Genomic DNA, 14040 nt, shown 5'->3' with positions numbered 1-14040 from the left:
TTATTAAGAGAAGAGTTCTTTACTTAATCGTATCCAAGTAAAGAACTCTCCTCTCTATATCTATAAAAACTTCTGTTGAGTTACTTCAGTCCTACATAAACTAGAAAAATGAATTAAACTGACATGTTTATTTTGAACTTGTGGAAGGTACACAAGATGCCGAAATATAGTTCAACTACAAATAAACAACTGTTGCTTTCGAGTCGCACTTTTCGTCATTAAGTTTGCATTGGTGACGGATTATGTCTGCTATGTTTACCTTAGTGATGGATTGTGTCAATCGTATACAAGTAAAGAACTCTTCTCTCTATATCTATAAAAACTTCTGTTGAGTTACTTCAGTCCTACATAAACGATTATTATTATTATTATTATTAATTGGTCATCAATTGGAACCATTCAACATCATACGTTCAGTCTGTCAAGTGTGTCCACTCTCATCCCTTCTGTATCTACTGACTCTTGAGCCATTACTTTGGAAACAGGAGACATTGAGAGGCATCTTGCATGATTTAGGATGTGGGAGAGTTGTGTTGGCATACGCAGACGATGTCACCGTCATAGTGTCAGACAACAAGCACATAGACCTGGTCAGCACTGTTGTGAAAGAATACAAGGAAGTAAAAGGAGTAAAGATTAATCCAGAAAAGTTGGTGGGCCTGCAGCTAGGCACCTGGAGAGGCAGATCCAAGCATTGTAGAATGCTGGATGGTCGGGCCCATAAAATTGCTCGGGGTCTGGTTCAGACCAGACCTCCAACTGGAGAAGAACTAGAGTGAGGTGACAAGCAGGGTAGCCAGTCTCACCCAGAAATGGTCTGAGAGGAAGCTATCCTCAACAATTCTTTCTATTACAGCCACAAGGCCTGAAATTTTGGGGAATGGCGGGTAGTCAGTAACATCAGTACTTTATTTTATCGACCCCAAAACGATGAAAGGCAAAGCTGACCTCGGTGCAATTTGAAATGAGAACATATAGAGCTGGAAGAAATGCTGGAAAGCATTTTGTCTGTAGTGCTAACAATTTTCTCAACTCACCAAAAAATTTTAATTGTTTAAATTAATTTATTTGATTAATTAAAATTACTTGGCTGCTACATTATACATACCGTTTCTACTTTATGATTAAATTTTTGTATAGTTTTTAGAAGCACAGGCATGGCTTAATGGTTAAGAAATACACCTAGCAATCACATGATTTTGGGTTCAGCCCCACTGTGCAGCACCATAGGCAAGTGTCTTCTTCCACAGCCCCAGCTGACTGATGCCTTGTGAGTATAAATCTGATAGGTGGAAAGTATGCAAGTCCATCATAAAGGTGCATATATATATCATCATCATCATCATCATCATCATCGTTTAATGTCCGCTTTCCATGCTAGCATGGGTTGGACGATTTGACTGAGGACTGGTGGAACCCGAAGGCTACACCAGGCTCTAATCTGATTTGGCAGAGTTTCTACAGCTGGATGCCCTTCCTAATGCCAACCACTCCGAGAGTGTAGTAGGTGCTTTTACGTGTCACCCGCACGAAGGCCAGTCAGGCGATACTGGCAATGGCCATGCTCAAAATGGTGTATTTTACGTGCCACCCGCACAAGAGCCAGTCCAGAGGCACTAACGATCTCGCTCAAAAGTCCTTACACATGCTGCGGGCACAAGTGCCAGAAAGGTGACGCTGGGCACAGGTGCCATCCCGATTTCGCTTTCGCTTGCCCCAATAAGTCTTCGCAAGCTGAGTTTCGTGTCCAATATATATATGTGTGTGTGTGTGTGTGTGTCTTTGTGTCCTCTCACACACCTGCTACTTGACAACCAGTGCTGGGTTGCTTTCGTCCCCAAAACTTAGCAGTTCAGCAGTACCAGACTTTAATAAAAAAAATAAATACTGGGGTCAAATTGTTCTACTAAATTCTTCCATCTACCAAATCATGCTGTGGGGTTGAACCCGGAACCATAGCAACGTGTGTGTGTGTGTGTGTGTGTGTGTGTGTGTGTGTGTGTGTGTGTGTGTGTGTGTGTGTGTGTGCAATAAATGAGGGAATCAGAAAATGGAGTTAGCAAGCATCTTTATTCAACACAACAATTGTTTCAACTCATCCTGCATCTGTCGCTTACAGGTGGGGGATCTGTGCACTGCTAGCTGTGTTGCATCCATCAGTGCAGGCTGCATCCTGTCACATGTCTCGTTTTAAACAAGATACTTCACTACATATACTGAGTTCTGCTTGGCATGTTGTCGTGTTGCCCGTAGGATGTTGGCTAATACACATGGCAAGATGCAGCCTGCACTGACAAATGCAACACAAGTAGCTGTGCAATATCTCACCAATAAGGGACAGATGCCGGACGGGTCAAAATGATCATTGTGTTGAACAAAGATTCTTGCTAACTCCATTTTCCATTTCCTTCATTCATTATACTCTCGGAGTGGTTGGCATTGGGAAGGGCATCCAGCTGTAGAAACTCTGCCAAATCAGATTGGAGCCTGGTGTAGTCAAATCGTCCAACCCATGCTAGCATGGAAAGCAGACGTTAAACGATGATGATGATGATGGTGATGATGATGATGATTATAAGCTCAACAAACACTGCAGAATTCCTGACATAGATCTAGTGACAATTATATCATAACAATGGATGACATTAGGTAGCCTAAATAGTGTAAGTGCTTTAATTGGCATACTACTAAACATATACCCAAAGTCCAAATAATTATATATATATATATGGTAGTGTATTTTAGTATATACCTTGTTGCCAATGCAGTTGTTTCTACTGCAACAGCTATTCTATTTCCATTACACCTGACACTCAGGTTAACTCATTCTTTTGCTATCCACTCGAGCAACCATTGAATCTTAATTTAGTCACCTAATCATTAGAATAATATCATTCATAAATATAGTACACCGGTGAAATCATTGGCCCACAACTAATCTCTGTTCACAATTGTTAGTCACAAACTTGAAGTTTTTATTCTCAGTAATGGCGTCCTATTTTTGTTCCTCCACTGGCAGCACAATAAATATGACCTACATGTGTGTGTGTGTGTGTGTGTGTGTATACACACATTCAAATATTCACACTTACATATATGGAGACACAGTATATAATATGTATACATATTATATTATATAATATCTATCTATCTATCTCTCTCTCTCTCTCTATATATATATATATATATATATATATACATATATACATAATTGTTAAAGAGGACAACAAACATTAAGGCAAGGCAAACATCTCAAGTCATATACATTACTATTATTGGAAAAAAAATTCAAAGTCTTACAGCCGTTTCAGGAATATCCCAGAGTATGGGATATTCCATTATCGGAGACAAATAGGGAAAATGAGAAGGGTATTGATTAATGCAATGAAGATGTAGAAGACAGGAGTAAAGGAATAAGGAAAAGAAGAAAGAGAAGAAAAAAGAAGCATAAAAGTTCACAGTTGGGTGTCTTGGTGGTCTTGTGTGTAGAGACATAATTAGACAGCCACATTGAACATCCTGGGCAGGGTTCAATCCTACTCAGGGCCTGCATTAAGGGAGTCTTACTAAAATTTTATAGGCGTAGGAGTGGTTGTGTGGTAAGTAGCTTGCTTACCAACCACATGGTTCCGGGTTCAGTCCCACTGCGTGGCACCTTGGGCAAGTGTCTTCTACTATAGCCTCGGGCCAACCAAAGCCTTGTGAGTGGATTTGGTAGATGGAAACTGAAAGAAGCCCGTCGTATATGTGTATATATATATGTATGTGTGTGTATATGTTTGCGTGTCTGTGTTTGTCCCCCCAATATCGCTTGACAACCGATGCTGGTGTGTTTATGTCCCCATAACTTAGCGGTTCGGCAAAAGAGACCGATAGAATAAGTACTAGGCTTCCAAAGAATAAGTCCTGGGGGTCGATTTGCTCGACTAAAGGTGGTGCTCCAGCATGGCCACAGTCAAGTGACTGAAACAAGTAAAAGAGTAAAAGAGTTCAACTTTCCGATCTTGTAGAAATAAGTCCTTCGGTGCAATCCTGCGTAAATCCATGTGGGTTAAAATCCTGATATTGTAAACCTCCAGAAAAGAGATGCGGACATATCAACGTTCAATAACAAATATATATCCGCTATATCGGAAATTCTGCAATGCGGAAATATGTCTCTCACAAACAGAGCCCACACACATTCACATTCTAGAAATTGTTGCAGGTGGCGCAACCTGAGCTCATGTCTCTGCGTCAAAAGCCATGGCATGTCTAAGCCACCACTCAGGGGAAGCTGGTAGCAGACTGACCACCTGACCATTGGAATGCGTCCCTTCCACAAGAACAAGAGACTTGATCAAACAACAACTGGGGAAAGGCATGAAAGTCAGGCAATAAATGATAATGGATGCGATGTGGACATTTGCCACCTCTGTCCAACCTTTCAAGGACAGCTTCCTCTCAGCCCATTTCTGAGTAAGACTGGCCATCCCCTTCATCACCTTGTCCCAGCTCTTATCCACCTGGAGGTTGGGACTGAACCAGATCCCGAGCAGCTTAACTGGTCCATTAGTCCAGCGTCCAACAATACCATCTGACAGCATGAACCTGCCTCTCCAGGTGCCCAGTTGCAAGCCCACTGACTTCTCAGCATTCATTTTGGCCCCTGCAACCGCCTCATATTCCTCTAGAATGGAGCCGACCATCTCCAGAATCCCACACCGTGACAGTGACATCGCCTGTGTATGCAGACACTGCCCTTCCAAGTTCCAGTTCGAAAGGGATGCCCCTCAATTGTTCCAACTTCCGCAGCAGTGGCTCAAGGGCCAGCATGTACAGAAGAGGTGACAGTGGGAAGTCCTGATGGACTGAGCATGTGATGCTAAACAGTTCCGATAGATGGCCATTTATTTTGACCACCGAGCAGGTGCTGCTATGCATTGCAGCGACTCAGCCTCTGAAAACCCAGCCTCCGAAACTTGCCACTTTAAGGACAGCTTCCAATTGTTCCAAATTAATCAGGGCCTCACCGAAGCCAGCTTTAGTCCCAGCCATCTTGCTCAAGAACATAAAATACAGCCCGGTCCAGGAATTGAACTCACTACCTCATGATTGTGAGTCCAACGCTTTTTTCACTTGACCATGCACTTTTCACATATGACCTATATACTTTCAATGGATTTCGATCCTCTGTAATTCCTAATTGGCAGAGTTGTCAGGGCATTATAGTTTTTATTCCAGCTGCTGAGATTGTTTTTGCCTTTCCTCCTTGCAGGGTCAATAAACAAAACACCATTCTAGGGAGGTGGATAGGTAGAATCATCAGATTCTCAGTTATGAATAGTAGAATTGTTGTCCAGTTATGGACAGTAGAAGTGTTAGTAGTGGACAGGCAGACTCATTAACCCTTTCAATACCAACCCGGCTGAAACTGTCTCTGGTTCTGTAGTACAAATGTCTTGTTTTCATAAGTTCTGAATTAAAATCTCCCACCAAACCTTAATCACAATTTATGTTCCTAACACTAGCTTAATGATAACTAAGTTATTTTACTAAATTCTTTGTTATATTTAAAATTAATTGAAAGAAACACAGAACATCTTAAAAGAAATACGGTAATGAAAGGGCTAAAGCATCAGTGGTGGAAAGGTAGAACTGTCAGTGTTGGTAATGAACAGGTAAAATTGTTAGGGTGTCAGCAATGGATAGGGAGAATTATCAGACCCTCAGCAACAGACAGGTCAAGTTGTCAGATTTCAGCATTAGATAGGTAGACTCATTAGTGTTGGCAATGAGCAGGAAGAATCAATAGAGTTGGACACAATGCCTTACAGATTTGTTTTGGCTTTTTACAATCCGGATTCTATTCCCACTGCAGCCTACTTGGGTGATACACTTCACCTATGGCCCAGTTTAACACCACCATTTGGTTCTTAGACACTTTTTAGCGAAGTGCCCTCAGTTCTAAGCATTCAGGGCAGGTCTCAAGTTTGAGAAGACATATTCCCCTCTTTCCTGAATATATTTTGATCCCATGTAATGTTAGCGTGAAGTAGGTTTTACAAGTGAAAATTTCTAAGATTTTAAAAAAATATCTAAGTTGCAATTAGAAGTCTGTTCAATCAGGGTGGATCAGGGTAGATGGACAAATGACAACAACATCTACTACTTTTGCTACTTAACAAGTGTAACTTTACTCTGTAACTATTAGAGACTCTCTCTCCTTTGAAATTTTTACTTATTTTTCTAAAAATGACAAATAACTTGTCAATTTAATTTTTACTCTTTTTCAACATTTGATATTGATCTCTATTTCTCTCTCTCTCTCTCTCTCTCTTTCTCTCTCTCTCCAGACCACTGCCATAAAAAAAATGTACAAGTACAAAAATCAATAAACTTAATACAAATATGTTTTTCGTTAAAAGATTAAACTGTTATCTTAAGCAACTTCCTTCATTCCCACCTGTTACTACTCTATGTAGAAAGAGGTAACATATGGTGGTGGCTGGCATGGGGTGTTCACGCTTGCTAAGCTCAACTCTTATTCTGACATAAGTGTTAATCATATATCAATATACAAACTTTAGGCTATTTCTAATACAATTTCAACCTGATTTTGTATCTGAGTTTGTATTATTAGATTTGAAAACAAACCTAAAGACAACAGGCTATCAGACTCATTTGCACACTGGACAAAACGCTTTGCAGCTTTTCTTCCAACATTATGTTCTGAGCAGTGCTGTGGAGTCAAAACAAAAACTTCGACTCCGACTCCTCTACTATTGACATCTCTGACTCCGACTCCTCTTTATGTAATTAAGTGACTGTGGTCTACATATCTCATAAAGCATGTGCATACACTTGTACTTTGAGTAGGCCTAGATGTTATAACTGGTTTTATATTAAAGAATAAACACATTGTGAGTCGGAATCAGAGTCGGTATAGTTTTACCGACTCTGACTCCAGCTACCCCTTGTTTCCGATTCCAACTTCGACTCTACAGCCCTGGTTCTGAGTTAAATTTTCCCAAGGTCAACTTTGCCTTTTATCATTGGGGGGGGGCGGGATCAATAAAATAGTATCAGTTGAGCATTGGGGTTGATATAATTGACAAACCCCAACTCCCTTGAAAATTTCAGGCCTTATGTTTATAGTAGAAAGACAAAAAAAAAAAAAAAAAATTATTAGATTTGAAAACAAATTATGAATAGATTATAGGTGCAGATGTGGCTGTCTGGTAAGAAGTTTGCTTCTTAGCCACATGGTTCTGGGTTTCAGTCCCACATGCATGGCACTTTGGACAAGTGTCTTCTACTTCAGTTTTGGGCTGACCAAAGCCTTCTGAGTGGGTTTGGCAAATGAAAACTGAAAGAAGCCTGTCATATATACATGTGTGTGTGTCTCATCACCACCACTTGACAATTGGTGTTGTTGAGTTTATGTCATCGTAACTTAGCAATTCAGTTAAAGAAACCAATAGAATAAGTACCAGACTTTATAAAAATAAGCACTAGGGTTAATTCGCTGAACTAAAGTTCTTCATGAACTATAACTAGTAATAAGCAAACCTACATTTCTGTCTGTTAAAAAAAAACATTCATGCAGGTCTTCTGGGAATATTTCTCTGCTTCCACAGACATTGTTAATGCATAACAAAACACTTGCATACATCGTTAATACGAAACAAAAGATCTACTCCTCATTTGTAATTAGTAGAATCTCTAAAATGAAGTTACTGAAAATACCAATTACTGTACACTATATGATACTGACATAGAACCATGTAACAAAAATAAAATGGCATAGAACAACTTATCTTCAAGAGATATTGTGAGTGGATGGAAAGTGAAAATCCAGCCCATGTCAACATGGAAAATGGATATTAAATGATAAGTGCATGTGTGTGTGTGTGTGTATATATATATATATATATATATATACACACACAAGTGGGTGATTAAGTTCCTGGCTTTGGGTAAAAGAAAATACAGAAGAATCAGTTAATAATGATTTTATTCAACATATTCTCCTCCCAGATTCATACACTTATTACAGTAGTCCTTCAGTTTATTCTAAGCCCTGTAGAAGAACTTAGAAGGTTGAACCTCCAACCAGGGTTTTTGTGAAAACATTAAAACCAGGAACTTTTCAGCACCCCTTCACACACACACACATGTATATATATATATATATATATATATATATATATATATATATATATATATATTCTCACTGTTTTTGCTAAATGCGAGTAGCTATGTAGCTCCTCTACAACAAGAATCTGCTCATAGCTAAACCTACATCTAAATTAAAGGTGCATCCAGCCCTGAATAGTGCAGGTGGTTGGCCCTTTGAAATACAGGTACTACTCATTTTTGCCAGCTGAGTGGACTGGAGCAATGTGAAATAAAGTGTCTTGCTCAAGGACACAACGCGTCACCGGGAATTGAACTCACGACCTTACGATCGTGAGCCGAATGCCCTAACCACTAAGCCACGCGCCCTCACATGCATGCACACACACATAGACATGCATGCATTCACACATACATACACATGCTTACATATGCATGCATGCAGGCAAACACAAACACACATACATACATACATACATACATACATACATACATACATACATACGAGTGTAGGACAAAACCCCATCGGACAAAACCCCCATTGTTTAAGTGTGAAAGTGGACAAAGGCCCCAGTTATATTTTTTCATTTTTTTTCACCTTTCACTTGTTTCAGTCATTAGACTGTGGCCATGCTGGAGCACCACCTTAAAGAATTTTTAGTCAAATGTAACAACCCCCAGAATTTTTTTTTATGATTTTTTAACCAGCGCACGAAGTTAAGCGAAGAAGGTATCTCCGCATGCTAGGAACAACAGCCAAATCTCTTGAAAATTTTTTATTACTCCCTCAGTTTTTTTTAGTTTTTAAAAATCTTTTTACTTGTTTCACCCATTAGACTGCAGCCATACTGGGCACCAGCTTCAAGAATCTTTGGTTGCAGAAAAATCAGCATTTTAAAATATTTATTCTAAGTCTTTTATTTTCTTCTCTCAGCACTTACAGATTAATGAGAATAAGTTAACCTCTTGAACTTTCTCTGGCCATTGATGGTCTAACAGAAGGCTAGTCATTCAAACGTACTTCTTATCGTTCGCCTAGATAGAGAGAGATGGGTGTTCTCCATAAAAATGACAAATTCTGGGTTTTGTGAACAAAAAACATGTGTTTCTATACATTTCTTGGAAGTAAATGCTTTCCCTTTTGTTAGAATTCAGTCAATATGTACATTGAGTAGTAAAGAGTCTTGTGTTCTGTTATACTATTATTGATGTTAAGGTTGATTTATCTTCATTTTCAAACTTCAAATTATTCTAAAAACGAGGAAAATAATTGAAACACACGGAACATACCACTGCGGGAGATATAGATGTTTTGACAGTTTTTCGATTGAATATATTACGTTTACTTAAAAATTGAAATTTTGGAAAATAATATTCTTTTTTTACACCCTCGATTTCCGGTTTTTGTTTACGTGAAATTATAAAATGAAAAGTTTGTAAGATTTGGCTGTTGTTTCTAGCATGTGGAGAGACTTTCTAGGCTTAACTTTATGTGCTGGTTGAAAATCACCACAAAAAGTTTCTGGGGTCGATACGTTCGACTAAAACTTCCTCAAGGCGGTGCCCCAGCATGACCGCAGTCCAATGATTGAAACAAGTAAAAACATTGGTTAATGTTTACATTAACCAAAACGATTTTAGAAAATTTTTAAAATATGAAGAATAACCAAAAAATATAACCGAGGTGGAGCGGTATAAAAATTTGTAAGATTTGGCTGTTGTTTCTAGCATGTAGAACGATCTCTTAGGCTTAACTTCATGAGCTGGTTGAAAATCATTTAAAAAACTTCTGGGGTCGATACATTCGACTAAAAATTTCTCAAGCTGGTACCCCAGCATGGCCGTAGTCTAATAACTGCAACAAGTAAAAAGAAAAAAAAAACTAAATATATACAGAAGTGGTTTTGATCAGGCTTAAAAAAAAATTCTGGGTTCCATACAGCCATCTAAAAATTCTTCAAGGTGGTGCCCCAGCATGGGCGGCCGCTGCTTAATAACTGCAACAAGTAAAAGAATTTTTTTAATTCTGAGGTCGGTACATTCAACTAAAAATTCTTCAAGGCGGTGCCCCAGCATGACCACAGCCCAATGACTAAAACAAGTGGAAGGCGAAAAGAAAAAAAAAATTATATTATTTACATTTGACGGATATTTGCCCTCATCTTGTTTGTTGTTAACAACGAAAAATATAACCGTGGGGGCTTTTGTCCACTTTCACACTTTAACTAGGGGGGGGGGGGCCTTCTGTCCAGACCCCCATACATACATATGATCGGATTGGACAAGTTGAAGACTTTCATTTCGGTCGTTCGTTGTTCTTTATGACGAAATAAATGATCAGACGAGGCCGAATTTACATCATAAACCTACATTTATCAAGACAACGAAAGGGCAACATCTACGCAGTGGGTCGGCCTGCAAGAACTAGCAAGCGAAATCAAATTACACCTTATCGTAAATAAATAAAAACACATAGTATAATATAGTCCGAGGTATACTGGGCCTATCACAACAGAAAAGTCCTTAATAATGGGCATACCCGATCAAGAATGCTCTGCTCTAGATACCAACAGCAAGGATTTATTTATATTTTTCATTTAAAAAATTCCATTCACGACTTGAGTCTATGAACAAATAACGGACATTGCTCTTTTATCTAACCTCAGGTCAATCACGATCGAGCAAAAAAAGCCTATGATCAAAGCACCATTAACCGTGATCACCCTGTCTTTTCCAGAGGTGTGTATAATATTAGTGCGTACTTGCGTTGTTTGAGACGGTGAAGTGGTATGGTAGGGTATATGCTATGGAAGAGATTTTGCTGCTGCATCTAGTAGGCAGACAGACCACGTAGAGGATCTCGCCTTGGCTTGTCTGTTAATGGTAGGTTTTAAAGGAGGTTTGACATTATATGAATGAGTGGATGGATAGATAGATAGATAGATAGATAGATAGGTAGGTAGGTAGATAGATAGATAGGTAGATAAGTAGATAGATATACATAAACATACACGTTCCCCATATATATCTATATCTATCTATATATATATATATAATGTAAACGCTTAAAGAAATGTGAATGCTAAAACGATGTTATTTACGAGTTTGTACGTTCGTAGGAGAAAAAGAGGAGGAAAAACAATAATTCTTGTAAATTAAATATCATTTAAGTTACTGCCACACATCTCGTGTTTTTCCTAGCCATATTCGGATTTATAAAACTAAAGGATATATAGATGTATTCTAATATACATTCATTGATATTTTAATTAACACGTTCTATCTTCAGTTCATCATAATTTCAGATACGGAATTATAAAGCATCTACCGCTATGTAAATAATATTTGCTGTGTCTTTAGACTAATCACAATGAATCTGATTTTGTATTTATTAATCAAAATATTTTAATATAAGATTAGAAGCCATTGAGGAGAGAATATATTCAATTTAGTAAAGCTATAAAAAAAAACTCTTCCTGTACCCCAAAAATCCGTTTCCTTGTGTTTTTTTTTTTTGGTGGGGTTATGCCAGTATTGGACATTCAGACTTTTTAGAAGTATCTAGGGTTGCATTAGATATGTGTCCTTTCACCTTTTATAACGGCATGCTGTGATTTGAAGGAGATTTAGTTGCTATTTGTAGCACGTCGAGCGTCTACATTGGAAAGACTTGTTTTGATTTCACGTTCCAAGTTAACAGTGTGACCGAGCTGACCTGCGACCAAAGACATTCCATCATGACCGTCTCGATTTAATTTTTTTTACAGGCATAGTATATAGATAGGGCCACGTTATCGAATAAGCCCTTTCTTTTTAAAAGATAGTAGCGTTAGGGTGTTGCTTAAAGAGGAGATTTCGCTGTATTTTTCAGCAAGACGAACAGACCACGTACGGGAACATGGTAGTTGGCTCGTTTTAAATACAGTTTAACATACATCAACAACATTTATGAAATTATAATACATAGATATCGAAGTTTTTTTTTAGGGGTTATATATATATATATATATATATATATATATATATATATATATATATATATATATAAATATATATATATATTACTAATATAAATAAATTCAAGTTTAAGACCGCAAATATATAAAGAGGTTGTTGAGGTCTCTATCAACAGTTTAGGTCGAACGACAAAATGTATATAATACACGAAAGGTATTAGAAATGAATTTTAGCTACGAATACATAATTCCCGTTTATTGTATTATTTCTGAAACCTTTTTGAAAGAAGCAAATCGAGTATTTTTTCTAAGGAAGTAGACAGTGTGCTTCTTTCCGGCATCCAAAATACAAATGGAATTATAATAGTATATTTCTTAAGATATGTTAGCCTTTTTTTTATGAACCGAAGGGTGTGATTTTGAAAGGCTTTGGATGCTGTTACTAGCAAACTGAAGCGCCCACGTCTCGCGATTAAATATTATTATTATACACAATTCAATGACTATTAAAATCAGTCAGTTTCACTCTAGTTGTCATGTTTTTGTGTGGGAGGGGTAGTTTCTGTCGTATGAAACGATTTCGCAGTGATTTTAGTTAGGTCCTACCTTCAGTCAGTGTTTGGTTGCAGAATTACATGCTTCAGTTAATTTCGAAAATAAACAAACATTTTGAGGATTTTAAGTAAAATAGCTAATCTATTTCTATTTATTTATTTATCTATTTATTTATTTTGAAGGATAGGAACAAAAATTTGGCAAGCTTTCGTTTTGAAAGCCAAAAATCATTACATTAAACTTTGATCGAAGGTAGAAAACAGGTTTTGTATTAAAGAACTGAATGTTGTGTCAAGGGGGTTTGTTATCGAGTGTTTGAAGCATTATAAATAAGAAATAGGTTAAGAAGTGTTTATTTCGGGTATAAAATACGAAATACAGTTTTGATTAAAAAGATATAAAATGATAGTAATATATCCGATTTTCAAAATATGAAGTTGACACTTGTTAATCATAACAGTAAATAGTGAATTATTTGGAAATCTTTAGTTTAAAAAATGCATTATATATACGAAATGACATTTAGGTTATAAGAAAACATTACTACCACTAACTATATTCGTTTTAAAAAGCTAGGAAAGAAGTTGATGCATTGTAAATGAACTAGGGAGGGAAATTCTAATGTTTAGAATTTGATCAAGGTCGGCTTTGATCAAAATTACTTTTGCCTTGGCAATCTAGTTATTTTATCTATCTAGAACTACATCGTTCAATATGACCCGTTTGAAGACCGTGGGAGGTGTGATTTGAAAGACTTTGGCTGCTGTTACTAGCAACAGAAGCGCTTTGGTAGAGGTTAGCTCGCAGTTGATGTTGCTGTACATAGTATAATAACTATTACAACAAAATTTAGGTTATAAAACAAACAAAAAACATTATTCGCATTTAATATATTGCATTTAGGAAAGACGTTGAAGATGAAATTGACATTTGTAAATAAAAACTTGACTGAAATAACTGGACACGGGTAGGATAAAGCCATTGAAACCAAATTATAAAACGCATTTCCAATTTATAGAGAAACAACAATCGATTTGTTTCAGCGACAGTTATGGTTTCCCAAGGGTGAAGAGATGATTGTAATAAAAGCATAGCTAACCTTAGTGGAGGAGATGGTTGTTATAAATCACCTTAACCAAAAATTGGTTTTGTTTTGGTGGATCTTCGTAACTTCAGGAATCCACGTCATTATCTGCTCCACCTATTTCCGGTAGAGAAAGCGAGGGGAGATTACTTTCAACAAACACTGTCAGCCTTTATGCAGACGCTCAACGCGCTAGAAATAGCAGCGAAATTTTCCTCCTATCAATAGTAATAATCCTTTCTGTTTGGAGGCGTAATGGCCCAAGTAGTTAGGGCAGTGGACTCGCGGTCATAGGATCGCGGTTTCGATTCCCAGACCGGGCGTTGT

General features: G+C 37.6%; 1 protein-coding gene across 1 annotated transcript in view; it reads right to left on the bottom strand.

Annotated features, from left to right (window-relative positions):
• Positions 1-13828, bottom strand: part of LOC106877678 (dymeclin) — a 35213-nt gene extending 21385 nt beyond the window's left edge. Inside the window, exon 1 of the mRNA XM_089362343.1 lies at positions 13729-13828. The gene's annotated coding sequence lies outside the window, so the exon portion shown is untranslated. The remainder of the gene's footprint in view (positions 1-13728) is intronic.
• Positions 13829-14040: the final 212 nt, after the last annotated feature.

This window comes from Octopus bimaculoides, chromosome 14, assembly GCF_046866305.1.
Source record: "Octopus bimaculoides isolate indiv1 chromosome 14, ASM4686630v1, whole genome shotgun sequence".
NCBI lineage: Eukaryota > Metazoa > Mollusca > Cephalopoda > Octopoda > Octopodidae > Octopus > Octopus bimaculoides.
This window is presented reverse-complemented; position numbering and strand designations above follow the sequence as displayed.